The sequence below is a fragment of the Phyllostomus discolor genome, chromosome 2, assembly GCF_004126475.2.
Source record: "Phyllostomus discolor isolate MPI-MPIP mPhyDis1 chromosome 2, mPhyDis1.pri.v3, whole genome shotgun sequence".
NCBI classification, from domain to species: Eukaryota; Metazoa; Chordata; class Mammalia; order Chiroptera; family Phyllostomidae; genus Phyllostomus; species Phyllostomus discolor.
In genome coordinates, this window is record NC_040904.2 from 78,140,742 (window position 1) to 78,162,679 (window position 21,938).

Genomic DNA, 21,938 nt, shown 5'->3' on the forward strand with positions numbered 1-21,938 from the left:
ACTAAAATTAAACCAAGATTTAATATTTAGTGGTAGCATTATAAGTTACATTTGTTTGTTTAGTAGTAGTTTTTATACTTTCTACAAGGGCAAATATAACATTTTTAATAAGAAAAATATATTCTCTACTAAATTGAAAGATGTAAGACTATTTAATTTGCTAAGGCAATCTAATTTTTTAAAAAAATATTGAATACCATATAATGTGTTGCTACATTTTTTGTTTGTCAAATATCTAGAACTGAGAAAATATTTGGTATCTATGATACCCAGGACACTCAATTAGTCCAGACATCTACCACCACCAGAGACTTCAGGTGGAAGAACATATGCCCATATGGTAACAGAGCATTGACTAGTGAGGATATTCTTTTCCCCAAGTCACTGGTATTCTTCCTTAGAGTATGTGTGTGACATCTTTTGCCAAGTTTAGACATAATCAAGATTACCTGCCTTTTCCCTCCAGGCCCACATCCCTTACTGCATACATGGCAACGTTATGTGAGTGAAAGAAAAAGCAGTGTAAGGAAAAGGAAAGCAAATGAGAATAAAAGAAAGAATCCCTCTCTAAAACCTAGAGAATAAGTAGTTAAATTTGCACAACTACATCTTTCTAAATTAGGTGAATCTAGTGAACTGAAATAAGTCATGATTATTTAAACTCTTCTAATACACAAAGATGAAAGCATATCAAATTAGTGGAAATCCAAAAAAAGAGGGAGTTCATGCATTGATACAAAAATACCCAGCCTTTGTTCATGTATATGTTTCCTTTTGCTTTAACAGAGAGAAAACAGGAAATTAGAAGAAACCTAACTCTTCAATCCATTGTCTTTAAATTTCCATTAAAGCATTGAAATAAACATGTACATCTTTGTGCTTAAGTATTAACTCATGTCCCACTAAAACATAAGCACCATGAGGGTAGAACAGACTTAGAATATAGCTAACACTCAATAACTATTTGTTGAAAAAACTCTTTAATTTAACAAGAACAACATGAATTCAGTGGTTAGTAAATTAATAGTGTTCCTTATATACACTTACATAAATGAATGTGTGTGTGTGTGTGTGTGTCATAATTCAGCCTTTACCACAGTCTATGATGATGGACTATGTGTGCTTTCTTGTACTGATACTGAAACTGTAACCCTACCAAAATTCTTTATCCATCAACACTGGTAAACTCTTGATATCACAGCCACATGCTGGGTTACTTTGTGATATTCATGGTCATATTTTTGCAAGATGAAGATAAGTGTATATGTTATATTTTTAGATGTAACTCTCTTGTTTTTTCTCTCCATCCCCTTTGCTTTTGACTTAAAACTTTGGCAAATCTTCTGTGAAGCCTTTTTCTCTTCATTCAGTCTAGACTCCTTCTCTTTCCTATTATTATAAAGTAAACTTTTGTGCCTTGTTTAAAAAATTTTTGTTACAATAGTCATTCTCTTACTTTAGATTTTCTTCAAATTAATATCATAAGCAAAATATTCTTTGATGTTAAGCTCATGGTTATGATCTATCTTAACTTTGAAAAGAAACTTTCAATACCTTAATAAAGATAACACTACAGTGAATATCATTGTTTATATTTGTGCAACAATAATAAAAGAAACTTTATTTCAAGAGGGTTTACATAAAAGCAGCAGGAGAATTTCAATATATAGTAAATCATAAGCATAAAAACACTGTGCTGTGTACCTGATGTGCTCTATGAGATAATCTAGGCCAGAAAAACTCTTTGTGGACACATCTACCTCACACCAGTAATTAACTGTAGATAACCAGGTAACTTGTACAAATCAGTTGTACAATGAAAACACATCAGCTGAATTCTTTCTCTGACAGAAACAATGATATATTCTATGATTTGGAGGTTTTATCTAATTATAGATATTACATGTCAAATCTTAAAGATGTATAATTTCAAATGACTTATTAAGTACTTTAAATTCAATTTATTTCAGCTATTTTTCTACCTGCTTTACCAAGTCTACTTTTTCATATACCTATGTTAGGCTATAAAATATATAGACATAGTAATTTTCAGAGACAACCATGTAAAAATTAATAAATTGATTTTATAAACAAAAAGAAACAATGAACTCTAAAGAGATGCCTTATTTTAGTATAATAACATTGGAATGTAGCTAAAAGAGCCATAAAACTCAGACTCCATCAAAGAAAGAGTGTTTAGGAAAACTCAAAGATATAGACAGATGATAGGTAAACATATAAATATTGATATAGAAATATTGGATATTAGTACTAATAGTCAATATTAATATTAATAAATGGAGTTTGATCACAGCTATAGTATCAGACAATAAAGAAGAACTATATCTGAATATACCTTATTATATATAATTTATTCCATGCTTATGTTTTTAAAAAATACATTGCTTTATAGTATACACAAACTTCTATGTAAATTGAGTTATGACAATGGTTTTATTCACAGGAAAAATAGGTGTGGTAAAAATCCTGGACTGATCTAAGAGATGTGGTAAACAGGGAGAGAAAAATGAATAGTTATGATGCCCATTTTATGCTTAACACAAAGGGAAAACAAGTTATCTACAGAAATATATTGACACTGAGCAGAATTGAAACTGCTGGAATGCAGTGGTATGAATTTGATTAAAATCAAGCACCAATATTGACAGCAGCAAACATGAAAGATAGAGGGCAGACCATATCTATAATTCTCTAGGGCTGGTGGCTTTGGAAGCATCTGCTATGTATTTATTAAAGTATTCCAATAAGGGGCATTTTAGTGGCATTTTTTGTGGCATTCATACAGCTAAAATACAAAGCCTACTATATTTACCTAGTTCAATTTATAAGCACAGTTTTTATAGTCTTAGGCCGTTGAGAAGCTTGGTATCCACTAAGATACATTTGAGAAAGTTTTTTGATGAAATGTTTTTAATCATTAAAAATGTGTATAACTTCATAAATTTAGACTGCTTATCTAAATATAAAATATTCACACTACTTTGTTACTTTCTCTTGTTATAATAACTGGGAATGTATCTTATTTTATTTTATGAGAATAAGCATTTTATCTGTACCAATATCATGAAATAATCTTGAATTGATCCTTGCATTTCGTTTTTTTTCATTCTGTGTAATTGATAGAAATTTAACAATCATAAGCCATGTTTACATTTCACACTCAATAGAATTCATACATAAAATGTTGACTATTTTGCAGTTTTATTAGCTCTCAGAATCTAGAATCACAAAATGTTAGTTAGTTTTATAGTGACTTTGCAAATTTATTACAGTTCCTGTAGTAGAAATGCTTTAACTATAAGATAAGTGGATTTAGCAGACTCTACTCAAAATATTACAAAATATTTAACAATATAAGAAATACTTCATGATCTGAAAAGAATACCCATTCTGATTTAAGCACAAATATAATTATTCATTCAATCTGCTTTCAAGTTTACTTGCATACATTCTTTTAACACATATTTGCTGAGCAGATAAAGTACCAGGTATTTTACTGTGCACTGAGTAAAAAAGGTAAATAATAGAAAATAAGCATTTTTCTAAACTCCATATGGAAGCTAGAGAAATATGGCACTCTGACTAAAATTCTCTGGGCTGTCACTTCATCTAGCCTGCACTCACTGGAGCAGGAAAAAGTTGTATTTCAATCCTGACTCAGTCATTTCCTAATTGTGTGGCTCTGATTAAGTTACTTAAACTTTCTAAACTCTAGTTCCCCCTTCTTTTAGAAAAGTTTCCTTTGCTTTTAAAACTATCACTTAAGAATTATGAGAATTAGATGAAATAATATATGTAAACTCCAATACTACTCATCTAATATTTATGTTTTTAATAATTTATATAAAATAAGAATCCAGAGGTATAATGACCAACTCAAATATAGTTATTATTCTGATTGTTTATACTATTATTAACATGGAATAAAGTATACACATATTCAGAACTAAAGTTAAAGTAGCAGCTAATTAAAATGTTAATATATTTTATATGTGAAACATTAAACATTGTGGAAAAGAAAGCACAGTTCTTATGTAAGATAACATGAGGTAGCTCTGGCTGATGTTCATTAGTGATTATAGCTGTGGAATCTTTTCACACACACTCCTTTTCATATACACTTACCTTATAACGATGCTAAAAACTTATGTGATACTGTAATTGGAATAAAAATTACATACAAATTATGAACATTTTTACAAAAAAAAATCACAAAATATCTTCCCTATTGTTGTGTTACATAAACAACATTTAAACTAGCCAGGCATTTGAGTCCCATTTAAAAAAAATTAGTCACTTATGGTGAATATATTTGGGTTTATTTCTGTTTCTTCACATGTGTTCTCTTACACATAAGTGATAATGTAGCTTAAGATTAAAAACATGTTACCTTTGATGGCATGAAACTATTATTCTAGAAATTGAAAATATCCATTTTTCATGCCTATTTTCAATAAAATTTTAATTTCTATATTTTTTAAATCACGTAAGGTGGATAAAATAATGACATCTAAAAGTGGAGCAAGGGACAAAGAAAGAACAACAGTAACAATCTCCTTTATGATGAAGGAATGCAGAGGAATGTAAACATAGTTGGGTCCTTGTTTGTACAGCTTTTCCCCCTTAGGGATGGAATCTGAGGGTATGTGAAGGGCAGATCATCATTGTTAGAGAGAACAATCATCATCCAGAAAGCTAGGATTTCATAAGCAGCAGAAGCCATAGAATTAGATCTTGAAAACCTTCATTTTAATTTGGTTATAAGTTATTGAAACCAAGAAATTTAGCAAGATGTGACAGAATTACCTTGCCAGTTTCAGCAAATATTGCACAAACCATGTTTCAACACCTCCTTATTTCAGATACTCTATTCAAAATTCCAAATTAGCAGGAAAAAGACTGAAGGGCATCATGACAGAAATTCTCTGCTGTCATTCTGTTGTAACTTGTAGTGGCTAGGTCACATTAACACAGATGTGGCTGACAGAGGCACCCTGAGTGTTTATCAAGGAAAGAAGAGGGAATTGCAAAACCCTAAGAAGCTATTCAAAATGGCAGTTGCTATAAAGTTGGCAATATTTAATCAACTGATCAATTTAACTATCTTTAGACCAATAACAAGATAAGAAAATATGGCATATACTAAAGATAATTTCTTCTGTGTATTTCGTGTCCCATGTATTCCTAGAAATTATGCACATGAGGTTCTATGCAAGTGCTGAAATAAAATCACAGTTAAATATCTGGTATAATATTAGGATATTGGCTATACTGCTTTAAACAGAGGTGACATACTAGTCAATTCAATTAAGTAGTTTATTTCTTCCTTGTTATCTACAATATAGCAGTAAGTGGCTAAGGCATGGTAGAGTGGCACTATCATTCTCAATATGTGACTTCCATGTCTGGGTCCAAATAAGCAATTCCTTTTTTTTAATTCCTTACAAACCACAGAGAAGGCAGAATAGAAACATATGCTAATTCCTTTTAAGAAAAATACCAGATAATGGTTTAAAGCACTTCTGTTCATTTCTGCTGATCAGAACTTGATAAAATGTCCACATCCAAATACATGGAAGCTGAAAAATGTAGTGTTTAATTTGGCCAACCATGAGGCCAGTTACAGTTGTTACTATGGAAAAATGGAAGAATGAATATTGATGTATAACAAGCAATCTGTCACAAAGCTTTTAAGAAACTGATAAATAAGGCCAAGAAAATAAATTTAGAATGGCTAATGGCTAATGTAATGTAATGTAAGGGATGTAACAAAACCCAAAGTTATGAAAATTACTAATTCTCAAATAACCAAAGTGGCCTGAGATTTTCCAAAAACAGAACCCCTAAAATGCAGCAGAGATTTAAAGTGTTTATTGAGATTAAGTTCCTAGAGTGAACCTAAAATTGTCTCTAGTTTCTTCTGACTCTGTTTAATAGTTGAAAATATATTTGCTTTTGACCTGGCTCTGATGCTTATGGCAAAAGCAGATGAATATAAAAGTTATATTGATTTTTAAAAAGTATTTATTTGTCTCAAGTTCTGGGTTCAAATGGTAATGTTTACTAAAGCTTATTATTATGAAATTGAATTCATTTTTTGTTAAAAAATTTATAGTACCTTAGGTTTCATTAAGAAAAACATTAAGTAATGCTTGATACTTGATCTATATGCCCATTTATGTCCTCCCATCTAGTGGCAGCTGCCTGAATTACAGTGTCCCTTAGCAAAGCAATATTCATATCATGCCATATGCATGATTTATAGAATTATATTGGATACTTCTGGAAATACAGGTGTCATATATCTCTTTGATTAAATGACAATATGTAATTTTTTCTGGAGCTACTTATATAGTATATGTGCTTTTATGCTTCGAGTAAAATATTCCCTGGTAAAGAATATATAACTAGACATTTTAGTCATATATTAGACACTAAAAATTCCACACTCTATACCATGTTATTCTGAGACATATTTACTGTTCCACTCAAATGTGGCCATTGGATACAATAATCAGTAAAGTTTCTCTCTCAAATGAAAAGAAAAAAAAAAAAAAAACAATTGGATGGCCAAGACATCCAGTTCACTTATTTATTTGATTATTTATTGGCATCATTATTAGTAATGTATATTCATTATATTTTATAAACATACTTATATACTCATTTTATTTTATGGGTTAAAATAAAATGTCGTCATTATTAATTTTATTGCTCAAACTGTTCCACTTTTGATTATTAGGAGTTCTTAGTGGTTGGCAATTGTGTTCTATTAACAGATGCCCACCTTTTATTGAGCACTTCCATGGTTTCTGGCCAAGATACTATTATATTTCTATTATACTTTTCTTGCTCCAACCCTGGAATCAATCAGTTCTTAACCAATCTGAGTTCCAGCCAAAGTGGAGGCTCAGGTAGATACTCTTCACTTCCTCACACAACAAAAGAATGATAACAACCAATTTAAACACACACACACACAAAAACAGAACTTCCAGAAAATCAAACTGTATCAAGTCCAACAACCAAGGAGTTAAAGAAGAAATATTCATCTAGACTGGTAGGAGAGATGGAGAGGGGAAGCCAGGGGAAGAAGATGTTCAACAAGTCAGTGGCTGATGGACTAGGGCAGGCTAGGTGGCAGGGGGCGGACTTGGCAGTCCCACATTCGAGTATGAATAACCATTAGGAACAACTGGGATGAGAAACAAACTACACAACCCAGGGCTCTTTCATAGGAAAGTAAAGCCTCAAAACCTCTGGCTGTAAAACTTGTGCAGGGTGTGGTGGGCGGGGGAAAACTCCCAGTCTCAAAGGGGAGTCACTTTGGGGAATCCCATGGGATCCTAGACATACACAAGCCCAACCACCCAGGAATCAGCACCTGACAGGACACAATTTGCTTGTGGGAAGTGAGGTAAGGGACAGAAAGTAGGGTGAGAGCTGAGGAAGCTAGCAAGAAGCATTGTTCCCTCTCTGACCCCTCTGTGACAGAAAGCACTGCAAGACTGCAAAGTGCATTCCCCAACCCTGGAAAATACCTAAGTCTCTGCCCCTTACAACATAACAGATGCATGAAGACCAAAAAAATGGCCCACATGAAAGAACAGATCAAAATTAAGTGATGAGGAGATAGCCAAAAATCAGATGCAGAGTTCAAAACACTGGTAATCAGAATGCTCACAGAAATGATTGTGTAGGGTCACAAAATAAAGGAATAAATGAAAGCTATACAAAGTGGAACAAAGGAAAATATTCAGTAAAGAAGTTCATCATCACCAAGCCCTAATACATGAAATATTAAACAGACTTACCTAAGAAGAGGATTAAAAATATGAACAGTAAAATCAAAACAAATTTACAACTATCAACAACCGAACCTAAAAAACACACAAACAAACAAAAAAAAACTAAGCAAACAACTAGAACAGGAACAGATTCACAAAAATAGAGATTACATGGAGGGTTATCAGTGGGTAGGGGGAGCAGGCAGAATGGGGGAGAGTATAGGGAATAAGAAGCATAACTGGTAAGCACAAAATAGACAGGGGGAGGTTAAGAATAGTATAGGAAATGAAAAAGCCAAGGAACTTATACATACAATACATGAATGTGAACTAAGAGGTGGAGATGTTGGAGTGAGTGGGGGGTACAGGGTGGAGGGGGATAAGGGGGAGAAAATGGGACAACTGTAATAGCATAATCAATAAAATATACTTAAAGAAAGAATCTGTGGCTCCTTTTACTGAAGAATGGTGTTTACAACCAAAATCTGGGTGCTAGGTGAAATTATTGTTCCTGGGATGCCATTGCTTCTATGCCTTCACAATGAACTCAGCCAGGAAATATATGCATGTATACTAATCTATGCATAAGTGCACATCTATATCTCTTTTTCTGTATAACTACCTATCCATATATCTCTTTGTAAGAAATATATTTAATAACTGCATTACAGCCTTTGTGTGTAGTTCTTTTTATATTTAAGCTCTATACAAGATACTGTTTTTTAAAGTTAATAATTTATTTTCTTCCACACCAACTTCAATATTGTTTTTAATTTTTAATTTAGTTAGGTTTGGTTTTTAGTTTACATGTACTTTTTTGTTCCCTCAGCATTCTGGTTGGTTGTAATTGCTTGTTTACTTAGGGAAAGGAAGAGAGTTATGAGACACATTACTGTAGTTTTAAGAATCAAAGCTACACAAAATGATACAGAGAAATGCTATTTCCTCCTAGAAATGCTATCACTTCTACCTTGATCCTATTCCCCAAACTTTTTACCCCTTTATCTCACAGATTATAATATCATGGACAAACAGAAATTATGACTATATCCTTTAGCCTACTACCTAATTGCTAAAAGATTACAGATATATGTGATATGCTTAAATTTTGGATACTATATTTTAAGAGTAAAAGGCAATGTATTTTCCTACTTATATCATATTATGGTTCATTTTTTGATACATATACATTTTACCTGTATATCTACCTTATCTTTCCATTTACTACTATATACAGTTGGATTTTTTGCTCAAATTGTTCTAACTTTGATTATTGGGAGGAGACCCCTGTGGTTAGCTACTGTGTTCTATCAACAGACACCTATCTTTGGTTAGGCATTTCCATACTTACAGGCCAAGCAACTCCAAGTTCTTATGTTTTTCTTGCTTGCTCTAGGCTTAGTATCAGCCCTGAAAGAATATGTAGCTCCTTTTATTAAAGAATGTTGTTTAAAACCAAGATCTAGGTACTTTTATTGAATATATCTATCTTCTTTTTAAATACCCCAATGATCTTCAAGATGGTGGGACATAAATAAAGGAATTTTGAGTTTGCCTTCTTCTTACTTAGACTATTTTGAAAAGTGGAACCTTTATATGAGGTGGGACAAAATTTGAGGAAATGTAAAGGCAGAGATAAAAAGAAAGGACAAACACACAATTTTGCTTTATGTTATTTTACTATGGTTTTTGTAGTCTATAATAAATCCCATTCGATGGACATGGTATGATAAAACTATATTTCAAATCTTTTTTAAAGTAGGTATGGTTAAATAATGCATTTAAACTTAATTTAAATTTTAGTGCACTTAAAAAGGTTTCAACAATATTATTTTTTAAGTAACATCATTAATAGTTTTAGGATGAGCTATTGAATAAAGTGGAATAGTATTTAAAATGTTAATAAGATTAAAAATATTCTAAAGTGTTTCTTGCTTTAAAATTATACTTTTAGCTTTTATTTATAGAATATAATATGTTGTATATATACACATATACATACAGAGAGAAAGAAATACCATATGTTTAATTCATCTCAAGTCACTACAGTTTGTATGTTTGTTTTTTCAAATTGACAAGCTGATCAGAATAAATTGATGACAAAATGTACAAATCTGTTTTACTCAAATAATCTGGTGAAAAGAAACCTGAAGCCTTAGTATAAGTATGCTTCAAATAATTCATAAGGCATATATACACTAGAAATTTGTTGTTTATGTGAAATTCAAAATTTAAGGAGGCATTCTGTACATTATTTGATAGGTATCCCATGCCCAGTAGGATAGGACTCAATCAGACTTAATAAGTTATTAAGAAAATAAAGTGACATTTCATGCACACCTGAGAGCATGGAATAAGATTCAGAGGTCCTAATCTCAATCATTTACTTTTGCATAGAAAGGGGCCCAGGGTTTCATAGCAAAGAAAGTTTCAGAATTCAGAAAGTCTTAATTCATTTTCTACCCAAACTGAAACTTAGGAAAAGAATAACAAAATCAGGTATGTGTTTTCAAAGGAGTATTTCTTTGATTTTTCTCTGTTTGGATTTTTTTTCTTGGTGAAATGTTTTTGTTTCCTACCAGAATCATATACAGAGAGAAACAAAAATAGAATTACCTACCATTTCAAAAAGAGAGAGAATAGCTACACCAATGGCATAGATAATAGTGGTATTAGTAAAAGTAGAATAGGATAATTTTCAAAGGGCAAAAAATGTTGCTATCTTTTATACTCATCCTCCAATTATATTTTGACACTAGAGCTTGTATTACAATACAAATGAAAAAATATTGTCAGGTACATGTGTTTGCTGCCCTAGCTTATGACAGATAATCAGTGTTTTCAATTTATTCATAAAAGTAAATTATTTAACCAAATTATGTTGGGAAATAGGGAGAAAAAGAACATAATTATGTTTTGTTTAATGTGTTCTCCAAGGTAAAGCATAGTAATTTGTTCCACTACTTGTAATACATAAGGTTGTTTCTAATAGCTTTTTTTCTAGATATTTATCTGTCAATCTCCAACTCATTAACATTACCTATTAATGTTTGATTTGGAAGCAAAAGCTTTAACTTGTAGTATACTGTAAACTTGATATTAGACAATATGTATACATTTTAAAAAGAATAGGCAGTCCTCACTGTATGTAAATGTGCAGTGCCATAAAAATGACTGTACTAGGTGAACCACACAAAATAATCTCACTAAAACAAGAAAAAAGTATAATACATAATTCCATGACCTTCAAAAATATTTGTCAAAACATTAAAAATTCTCTTATTTTAAGTATAAATATATAAAAATAAAAAGTTATAAAACCAGTATTAATTTTTGTACACTCTAATTTAAAATATTAGAAATATTAGGAATTAAAGTGATTTATTTCTTTGTAAAATAAAATACATGTCAGGAGTAGCTTTCATAGTGCTTGTCTTCTTATTGTACTATGTGGAGTAAGTATCTTTCCTATACCTTGTCATACTGATTCCACAGGGCTCATCTGGAGGACACGGTAGGCTTCAACCCAGTGGCCGTGTCCAGGTTATTGTCATTGCACAAGAAAGAATTCAAGATCAGGACAGATATTCAGCAAAGCGAGCTGATTTATTGAAGTGAAAGTACACACTCAAGAAGGAAGTGAGGGTGAATTCAGAGAGCAAGTCATCTTGAGGGGGTCTGGATGAAGGTTCTTATCACTTATGGGCAAGGGATGGAACGGGGGTGATTTTTGGTCTCTGATGCTTGGGTGTGAGTGATTGGTTCAGTTCATCTCAGTCCCTCTTCTCTGGATGCTGGCTCATTCTTTGGTTTTCTCAGGACATGTCTTCCAAGCTATGATGTAGGTCAACATTGCTGCCACCTCTGGCTGAGAGCGGTTTTTATTTGTCTCAACTGTTTCTTAGCCCAAGAAATTGGGAGGGGGCAATAGGAGACAGGTGTCCAGCCACCAGTTCCCCCTAGCAATGTTCTAGCCTAGAAGGGGAGGCAGGGGATAAAGTCCCAGGCCCCTGTTCCTTATGCCAGCTTTCCTGCCTCAATACACCCTTTCAAGTTTTAATCTGCTTCCAATATTTTATCCTTTCCATTTCTCTAATGTGAAGCTATTGCCAGCATCACTGCCTCTGAGATATCTTCATCCATTTTATCGTAACCACTTTTCTCATTTACATGCATAAATTTTCTTTTGCTAAATTCCTTCAGAGTTCTTCAAGCTGTTCTAGAATTCTATTTACCCTAGATTCCATTTTTGACCCAGAATTATCACTTTTTGTTTCTTTGCTGCATTTTCATCTTTGTTGGCCAAGTCCCTGTTTTGATTATCTACCTTTATAAAATGTCACATGAGTTTAACAGAGGAAACAAAGAAGTAACATTACGATAGCTTTTCTTTATGTGTGTGAACTGGATAACAAACTCACAGTGACCAATCACTGACAGACCATGAAAGAAGTGACAGGATTGGTCACTGATAATGATGTGCATCTATTATTTACAGATATTTGTGGAGGTAAGAGGTAGCAGCCAAGTATACACTGTATGTGGTTACTTAGTCAATATACTGCTCTAACTGAAATTTGAACCGTGTTTTTAGGGGGCTAGGGTTAGTTAACTAAACCACAGTAAATGAAATTTGTTCATATTTGAACTGCAGAGATAGGAGTGTTTAATTTATTGCAACTAGAACTAGGCTAGACATTATATTTAGTTGGCAGGAAGCTTCCCTCATTGACTGACCAAGTGGCTCAGCAGAGTTAACAACAAAAAGGCTAACTTACTAATAAAAGAACACACAAAATTGGAACAGACTCATAGACACAGACAATAGACTGATGGTTGCCAGAGGAAATGGGGGGAGGGAACTGAGTGAAAAAGGAGAAGGAATTAAGTACAAATTGGTAGTTACAAAACAGTCATGTGACAGATATTTAGTCACAAAGGTAGTCATAAAGTAGAGCATAAGGAATATAGTCAATAATATTGTAATAACTATGTATGGCACCAGGTGGGTACTGGAAATATCAGGGTGAGCAGTTTATAAAGTATGATTATAGAAGCACTATGCTGTACACCTGAAACTAATGCAGAATAATATTGACGGTAAACTGTAATTGGAAAATAAAATGTAAAGTTCTTTTTAAAAAAAGCTAACTTACAGAGGACTTAGCTTTTTCCATAAGCCTCAAAAGAACCTCCAATCACAAACCAGAATGCAAACACATGTAGAATACAAGTAAAAATAACAAGATTATCATGTAAATACAGCTTCAATACCAGTGCCCTATCTTCCACAACCATATAAACATATATAATCTTATCTTATACAGAAATTCTGGAGTTCCCACTACTTCTTACCCTCCAAATTAGGTGCTACAAACAGAGAGAACCCAGTACAAAACAAATAACTTTATAAAGACTAGCATGCAACTGAAACTTTGAGCCTATTAGTCTCCCAATATATTAGCCAAACAGTGCTCCTGCCTTATCTGTACAAAACTGTCTATAAGTCTGTCAGTTCATACCAGTATTTTTGTCATTATTCATAATTACTGAACTTGGAACTATATCTAATCTCCATCACACCATATTGCAGTTTTGATCCCTAGGGCTCACACCTAGTTCTTTAACTCAAAATCCTTTCTTCCCTGTCTAATTGCTTCATGTTCTGCCACATGTATTCTCTCTTCTAAATACTAAGAAGTTCCTCAAATTGTATGTAAATATTAGGTTTACTTTATGTGCAACCCCAGTTATGTACATTTCTTCTATCCATTTTCTTTCCATGGAGGAAAGAATAAACAACTTAAGAAAATAAAAATTATATATATTTTATATATTTATATAAATTAACTTATAAATCTGTATTTATATATCTAATATGTTATATATATTAGACAAAACATGTTTTATATATAAATATATATAATATTGTGTACAAGCTCAGAATTTACAAAGAACTTACAGAGGATGAATGAAAATTTTAAGCAAAAAGTACATTTTAAATAAGATGGGTAAAAGACATCATTCACCCAAAGTGTGTATTCTTCATATGTCTTTTATTTTTCTGTAGAAACAAGAAAATTTTGTGTTTTTAAGGAGAATAATAAATTGGAAGATATTAAAACTTTGTGTGCATGATCTACAGAAAAGAAAACCCTAAAAAACCTTATTCTCAGTAGTCAGGGTATAATGTTAAATTCTTTTAACTGACCTCATAAGCATTCAAAAATTGCTGTAAATGTCAGCAATCATATCTACAAAGGATGTCTCTGAGGATGGGATTAGGCAGCAAACACATCCTGAAGTCAACTGTTAGTTAACGTCAAATATCATTCCAAACTCCAGCAAAACATCAAGATCAGAATCTAATAAAAACCACACTAATTGATATTTAGTCACAAAGGCAGGTGACATGAAGTAATTAGACTCTATGAATACCCAGAAAACCTTATCCTTTCTTTGTGCAGTAATCTTCAACTACAAGCCCCTGGGGGACATCACCTCTTTATATATGGGTGAGGAGTATCCACATGAAAGTGTTAAAGATTAACCAAGACAAGCATTAGAACATGGAGTGGGAACGAAGCAACTAGTACAGACATAAGAGGCAAGAATCAGCAAGTGCATCACTTTCCAGCTAAGATTACACTGAGGAATTTCATCTCAGTAACATAGTCAAATGAGCACAAGCAAATTTTAGAACCAAATGACTCAACTGGAGTGAAGAATTCTCAGTTAATATGCTGAGCCATATAATCATGGGATAAATAGGCAAAATTTCTTGACCAACGCTTGAATATTAAGCAACAAGACTGAGCTAGTGTTAGAAGTCCCAGAACATATATTTTTCTATGTCAGGTCTGTCCTAGGAACCTAAGATTCATACTTTTTACCTTTCTTTCTTTTCTCTCAAATTAAAAGCATGTTATAAAATTTAACTTATAAATAAAAGCATGTTATGATGACTAAGTGCTTTAGAAACACTCTGACCTTGAGTGGTGCACTATTTGGTTTTCAAACGCAATGCCTCCATGAATTCGGAGGTTCTGAGGTGGGAGTGAATCTGAATATCATTGGTTCCTAACATTCCAAAGTATTAGAGTTTATTTAGTAGCTGAAATAGTTCATTTGGCCACAGTGAAGTTTTCATTTCACTCATATTATAAGGATCTCTATCCTTCCTTCACTAGTTTATTAATGACCCACAGTGTGGCAAGGGCTTTATTTTCTATATATTATGACTTAACATATAAATATGAGAATTCCTACCCTTAAAGCCTTAAATTCCAGGAAATCTTGAGTAGTAAAGAGAGATGGAAACAAGAAATTCCAAGATCAGCTTTGAGTATATTAAAACACGACTCAAGGGCTCAGAGGTGGCTTGGGAAGTGCACAGACACAGGACTTGCTGGCCAAAAGCCAGCGAGGACCGGCGCAAGGCCTTGTGAGAGGACTCAAAGAAATAACATCGCTGACCTGGTGAATCAAGGGGTCCCCTGGGGCTCCAGCCCAGAAGGCAAAGTTTCTGACCCAGAAGGTGGAAATTACTGCTCTCCTACCAATCGAAAAACGTCCTCTTCAACCCAGTTCCCACCTTCACAGTAAGTATCGAGAAATAATGTTTTCATGTCATCAACCTTCTGCAAGCCGTCTGCAGGCAACTCCGACTCAGGACCACAGGAAAAGGGCAGTGAGATCTGGTTGAAGCCGTAGACGCTGATCCGTGGTGAGGCTCCCAGCGTGGGTCTGCCAAGCCAGAAGCCCACAGGGCAGCAGCGGAGAGTGTTCACCCTGCAGTGTTAGGCGCTCCACAGTCACAGGTACTCTCACAGCCTGTCCTGAGCAGTGGCACAAAGGGGCTCAGTGGCCCTGCAAACTATACATGGGAAGAGCCACGTCGACGTCACCCAACAACCCCACATGGAGAAGTCCACCTGACTCAGCGCCAGCAATTGAGGAGAAAGGGCCCCAGGAAAATGAGTCTAGCAATACTTCTGAGGCGGGCAACTCTGAGACAAAAGGAGCAGGTTACAAAGCAGCGTTTGTGTTTGGTCAGAACTTGAGGGCCAGAGTTAATAAATAAGAATACTGAAGCTGCTAATGTGGAGAATGCTGCACTCTAGTTCACTAACGCCAACCACGACCAACTATTTTTTTTCTTCAGTTTAGGGAACTCGACCAGTAGTGCCATGCTAACGCTGCCAGCAACAAATTTGCATTTGGCCAGAACATGATCAAACGTGTATTGAGCCCACTTAAATTAAAAGAGGTCACTTCAGGTGCCAGCAAAACTCAGCTGTGGGCCTGGATCTAAGTCCCAGCCCTAGGAAGCCAGCCCTGAGAAAGAGTCCCTGGCCGAATGGGCAACTGCCTGCACCAAGGCAACAGTGCGGAAGTGTTTGTTGGAAAAAGTGGAAGTCATCAGGAGAGGAGGCACAGAGCAACATGTTACAGATCCAGTGTAAGCTGTTTGTCTTTAACAAAACTTCACAGTCATGGGTGGAGAGAGAGGCTGGGGGCTGCTCAGACTCAACAACACTGACACCTCATCAACTGACCAGGGGCCATTACAATCCCCACTAGTGAATTCGAACCCAGGGTAGCCTGAGGCTGATCCTCAACACCAAGCTATGGGCCCTGATGCAGATCGACAATGCCAGTAAGAAGAGCATCTGCACCACAGTCATGGATACTGAGGACCAGGGCATGCAGGTCTTCCTGATCTTGGCCAACTTCAAGTACACAGGCCAGCTATATGTGTCTTGCACCACTGCATGCTGGCCCTACACAGCCATGTGGAGGAGAAACAGGAGGCCAGAACACCTGCCCCTAAGCCTTGTGCAACACCATCTAATAAGGATGACAGTGACAATGACAACATCTTGGCTACGTTGGGGGCCACAAGAGGCTACATTGATGAAGACAAGCAGACGGCCAGCCAGGAGCACATAGCACTAGGAGATGGCCACTCAGGAGCCTGCTGCTCTGTCTGTCTGTCTACGCACCCTCCTGCCTCTCCCTGTCACCTGAAGCTTGGGCACAGGGAACTGCACTCCCCACTGGATTGGTTGCAGTCTGGATCTGCATGCCTGTTCAGAAGCAGTCTCGGGAAGTGCATGAGGGTGACTTGGGACAGGAGAGCTCATCATGCTGATGAGCAAAGTGAAAAAATTTCTTCCATCCTCCTTTTTAAGTGAAATGGCACATTCAGGCTTGTCAGGGCTTCTCAATAGGACTGGAATGCCTGGTTTCTTCACTCCTTTCATGCTGCTGCCATGCCTGTAGGTTCCTGCCACCTGCCCAGGCTACCAGGTCTGTTCCCATGAGTATAAACACTGGCCCTACTCTCTTTATCTCCCATTTATTTCCTGCTTTCTAATTTGGGGGTGTATATTTGCAGATTTCCCCCCCTAAGGCTTTGTTTTGGGTTTCTTAAATTAAGATGCTCATTCATGTGTGTTGAGCAGGCACAGCTCCAGCATCCTCATTATCTCTCTGATCACAGCTTGTGTGCTGGGGGTCTTACTGGGAAGCTAAGGGTGCTCTGAGGGCCAGCACCTACTTCTTTCCCACCCAAGGTTCATTCAGGCTATCAAAGGGTGTTGAAGGGTAGGCATTACACCTGGAGACATCTTAACTAGAAAAAGGTCAGTAGATCAAGGAAGGTCTGCATCCTCTCCCCTCCTGCTTGCCCCCATTATGTAGGTTACCCATCATTGGGCACCTGGACACACACTTGCTTCCCGTTGTTGGACATTTCTTGCCCAGCCCTAGATGCGACCATGCCCAAGAACATCGAGGGCCAAAGACCTCCATGACAGACAAAGGAGATCCCTAGTGGGGCCTTTGAGGAGGGTCAGGGGACTGGTTCCAGACTACAGGCCACTGCCCTAACACTCACAGCACATGCAGGATGGGTGCCATGCCCCTCCCACTTTATAGCAGGGCAAAGAGTCCATCTGGGTACCCCTTGCCAGGAGAGAAGGTCCCTATGTACAGGGCTCTGAGGGATTTTAGAAGAAATTTCACAGTTCCACCCTTATGAGGGGTGCAAGGGAGAAGGTCTGGTCTCTGCAGCTGTGGCACCTACACCTTGGGTTGACCATGTGCAGCTCAAACCTGAGCCGTGAGAAGACACCAAAAGGCCCCCAAGCAGATCTGTTCACACTTCACTGCTTTATGCCTTAGCCAACTAGTGACAAAACCAGATGATGCCCATATGTTTTGGAACATTTATATAAGAAGATCGTCCTATATATTTGGGAACTACATTAAAACTTTTAACTAAAAAATATAAAAATAAAATAATAAAATAAAATAAAATAAAATATGGACTTAAGCACTTTCCTGTCTTTCCAGAGAAGCAATTACAATAGAAATTGGCAAATATTCCTAATCCCACACAGGCAAAAATATTTTGCAAATGATGTCAATCAGCACATAAGATTTTTAGATGTGGGACTAGTAAGAGATAGTGTTCAGAATATTCAGAATATTGTTGATTCTACAAAATTGTGGTAGATCTTGATCTTCACAATAGCAGTATATGGTGATGATATTATGTAGTATCAGGGGTGTCATCCATCATTTTTTTTATTTTTTATGTATGTATATAATTATATTTACATATCCATGTATATGTATTATATAATATAATTTATATATCTTGTAGTCAACTGTGTAGTGAATGTAATTTTTCATGTTATATAGATGGTGAAAAATTTTCAATTTTATTCTTTGCTATATTCCTAATGCTGGAACAATGCTTGCAACATAATAGATGAACAATAAGTATTTCTTGACTATCACATCATGTAACAGCCAGAGTAGGACTTTATTATCACATTTTTCTTACCCTGTACCTGACAATGATATATTCAGAGAAATGCATTAATGAAAGTTAAAATCAGAAGTAATGTCTATAATTTGATGTCACTTAATTTGTTAGCCTATAGATAATTACCATGTCTCTCGTAGCCCTGTGGGCTACAAACATGAAAGGAAATACACCATTTTATGAATAGGTTTAAATTTTACCATATCAATATTACTTGATAATGAGAGATACCCATTGCAAAAATGTTTTCTGAAGGAAGGACATGTACATAATATTGAAATGCATTTAATAACACTGAAACACAAAGACAAAAGTTATTCAAGCATCTACCAATTTTCTGCTTAAATCAATGATAATGTCAATACTCTCATGCCTTTTATGGTAGTTATATTAATGATAGTTATATATAATAATAGTTATATTAATGGTAGTATATAATGGTAGTTATATTAATACTTTATGGAGACAAAACAAGCTTTGTTATGAGAACATTTAATTTCAATTTATTTTGTTTAGTTATCTTCTATTGTAAGTTGTTGATATTTTTTAAAGTAATAATACAAAGTTTAAAAAATATATTTATATTTTAAAAGGTCAATTGATTTAGTCAAAACTGAACACTCTGACATGGAACAATTGGACATGGTTAAAATTCTAAAGGTGTTAAGAGAAAGACTGAAACTTTGAAAATACCAATTAAAGTCCAAAGATATAAAATTGGTTCATTATTTGTGATGAAGCATAATAGGGGTATCAAAACTAGTGGTTGTCCTAAAATTAGGATCAAGATCTTCATACTGATGTGTAAAGACCACAAAGAGATTGTCCTAGAAGGAATTTCTAATTCCCCTTTCTCAATCTCTGCAGCTCACAGTGCTTGTCTAAATAAACATGTTATCTTCACCTTTCTTAAGATTTTTTCATCTTGATTGCCAGCCCAGCCTTACCCACAAGTCTGGCCATTTGATTGTCAAATGGTTTCCATCCTTCTTCAGTTTTGACCCTGGTACCAATACACTCTAAATCATTTTTTAACTCTAGCATCACCATAATTTTTCTGTAACTTTGTGATACCTTGGTTAATTTTCTCCAAGGCCACTTCAGGTCCTGTGTTTTCAAGTACTTTATGCTCCCCAGTTGGAGTTTTTGACCCTACATCTATTAAGTTGCAGCCCAAAGAGAACAATTATGACTGTCCTGGTATATAATTCTACTTAGAAATGTATTTACCCTGACAGTAATGGAGTATAAGTATCACTCCGAGCATAAGTACCTTTCAAAGCCATGTACCAATTATTTTTCATAATTTTGTGTTCTTTTTCCATATGAGAGCTGGAAAAGTTATATAAGCTTCATAAAATGTGAGTTGATGTCAGCTATAATGATAAGAATAATTCAGAAATATTAGGAAAATAATAAAACTTTTGTAAAGAAATGATGGGTACAATTACAAGGGGGGACCCCAAAAACGGAATTATCTTCTGGAGGGCAGGACCCTTGCAGAGCAGGCTTCCTCCACTGGGTGAGTGTTCTAAGAACCCATCAGTATCAATGTACCAGTTAGCATTATTGTGAGATGCTACATTGGGCTTCAGTGAATTCTTTTTTGAAGATTCCTTCAGCACATTTGCCCATTTCATGATGGGTGATTTAAGATGGCACCTGCTCCCACCATGCTGAGTGTTCAGCAGTTTTTGACCAATAAAAAAATTACCTCCATGCCCTACACTCCCTATTCACCCGATCTCACTCTGAGCGACTTTTTTGTGTGTGTTTCCCTGGGTGAAAAAAGTCTGCAAAAGGAAATGTTTTATCAATAGGGAAGAGGTGAAACAAAAAAAATGGCAGATGCACTGCTCAAATTTTGAATAGTGAAAAAAAAAACCTCTCAGGTGTTTTGCATCAGATGGAGAGGACTTTGAAGGTGACTGAAGTTTAAACATGTAAGAATAAATACACAATTTCTAATAAGTAAATTCCAGGGTTTTATTAGGTCCCCCCCTTATATATCTTGGACACTGAGGGTAAAACTACCTATTCTCTCACATAGTTTATTTTCTAAAATAATATTATTTTGTTTCATTAACTTCACTAGCATAACTTTACTATTCCAGAAGACTTTTACCCAGGCATACAAGTATATTGTTTACTAGAGGAAATTCTACTTTTCAATACAAAGCATTAGCAGTTCATGTCCTATGACTCTTTAAAGTCTTAGCCCCCAAATTCTTGCTTTGCTGTTTCTGCCAGTCTTAGAGTGTTAAATCCTGATTCTTACCCAATCCTAATCAATCCCTCTCAACCCCCACATTGGAATACCCACATTAAATCAAGCTGCAAATCAATAAAATTTCATTTTGTCCACCTTCCCCAATGAAACATTTACAAAGTTCCTGTTGAGATGGTCTTTTCCTCTAGCACAATAAATAATAACTCAGACATGTTTTAGGGATAGATTATACTGTTAATATTTCAAGAGCCAAAATACAACAGCTTACAAGTTCTTTTATGTATTTATATAACTGAAAAGAATTATTTTAACTGTAAACATTTCTAAATTATGACCACACCAAATAGTTAAGAGGACAAAATATATGAACCCTGGTTCATATGGGTCCAACCCTGGTGATATCCATAGTTACCTTCATTAATTTTTCAACATCCTTTGCATGTTGGATATAAATCAGAATTTTAACACTTAAATACTGAATCTAAATTCTCTATAATTTTTCAGTTTCCTCTGAAAATATGTAAGTATTTATGTAAAAATGTGTAAAATATGTAAAAGTGTAAACTTTAAAAAGTAACATTTGTGCACTGGCTTGTATGGCTCAGTTGGTTTTGGCATCATTCCCTGCCCAGTCAGGACACATATCTAGATTGCAGGTTCAATCCATGACCCGGATCCCTGGTCCAAGAGTACACACTCCAATCCCCAGTAACCAATTGCTGCTTCTCTCTCACATTGGTGTTTCTCTCTTTCCCTAAACAAACACTGGAAAGAACAAGTGCTCAGGTGAAGTTAAAAAAATAACATTTGATTGTTTCTTTTTTAATATAATTTGTTGATTATGCTATTGCAGTTGTCCCATTTCCCCCCTTTATTCCCCTCCACACTGCACACCCTCTCTACCCCACATTCCCTCCTTTCAATTCATGTCCATGGGTTGTACATATAAGTTCTTTGGCTTCTACATTTCCTATTCTATTCTTAACTTCCCCTTATCTATTTTCTACCTACCATTTATGCTACTTATTCTCTGTTACCTTTTCCCCTTCTCTCCTCCTCCCAC

The 21,938-nt window shown here is 35.1% G+C and overlaps 1 pseudogene; it reads left to right on the forward strand.

The window, feature by feature from the left end:
* LOC114488416 overlaps nt 1-18,305 on the forward strand; it is a 37,320-nt pseudogene extending 19,015 nt beyond the window's left edge.
* The last annotated feature ends 3,633 nt before the right edge of the window (nt 18,306-21,938 follow it).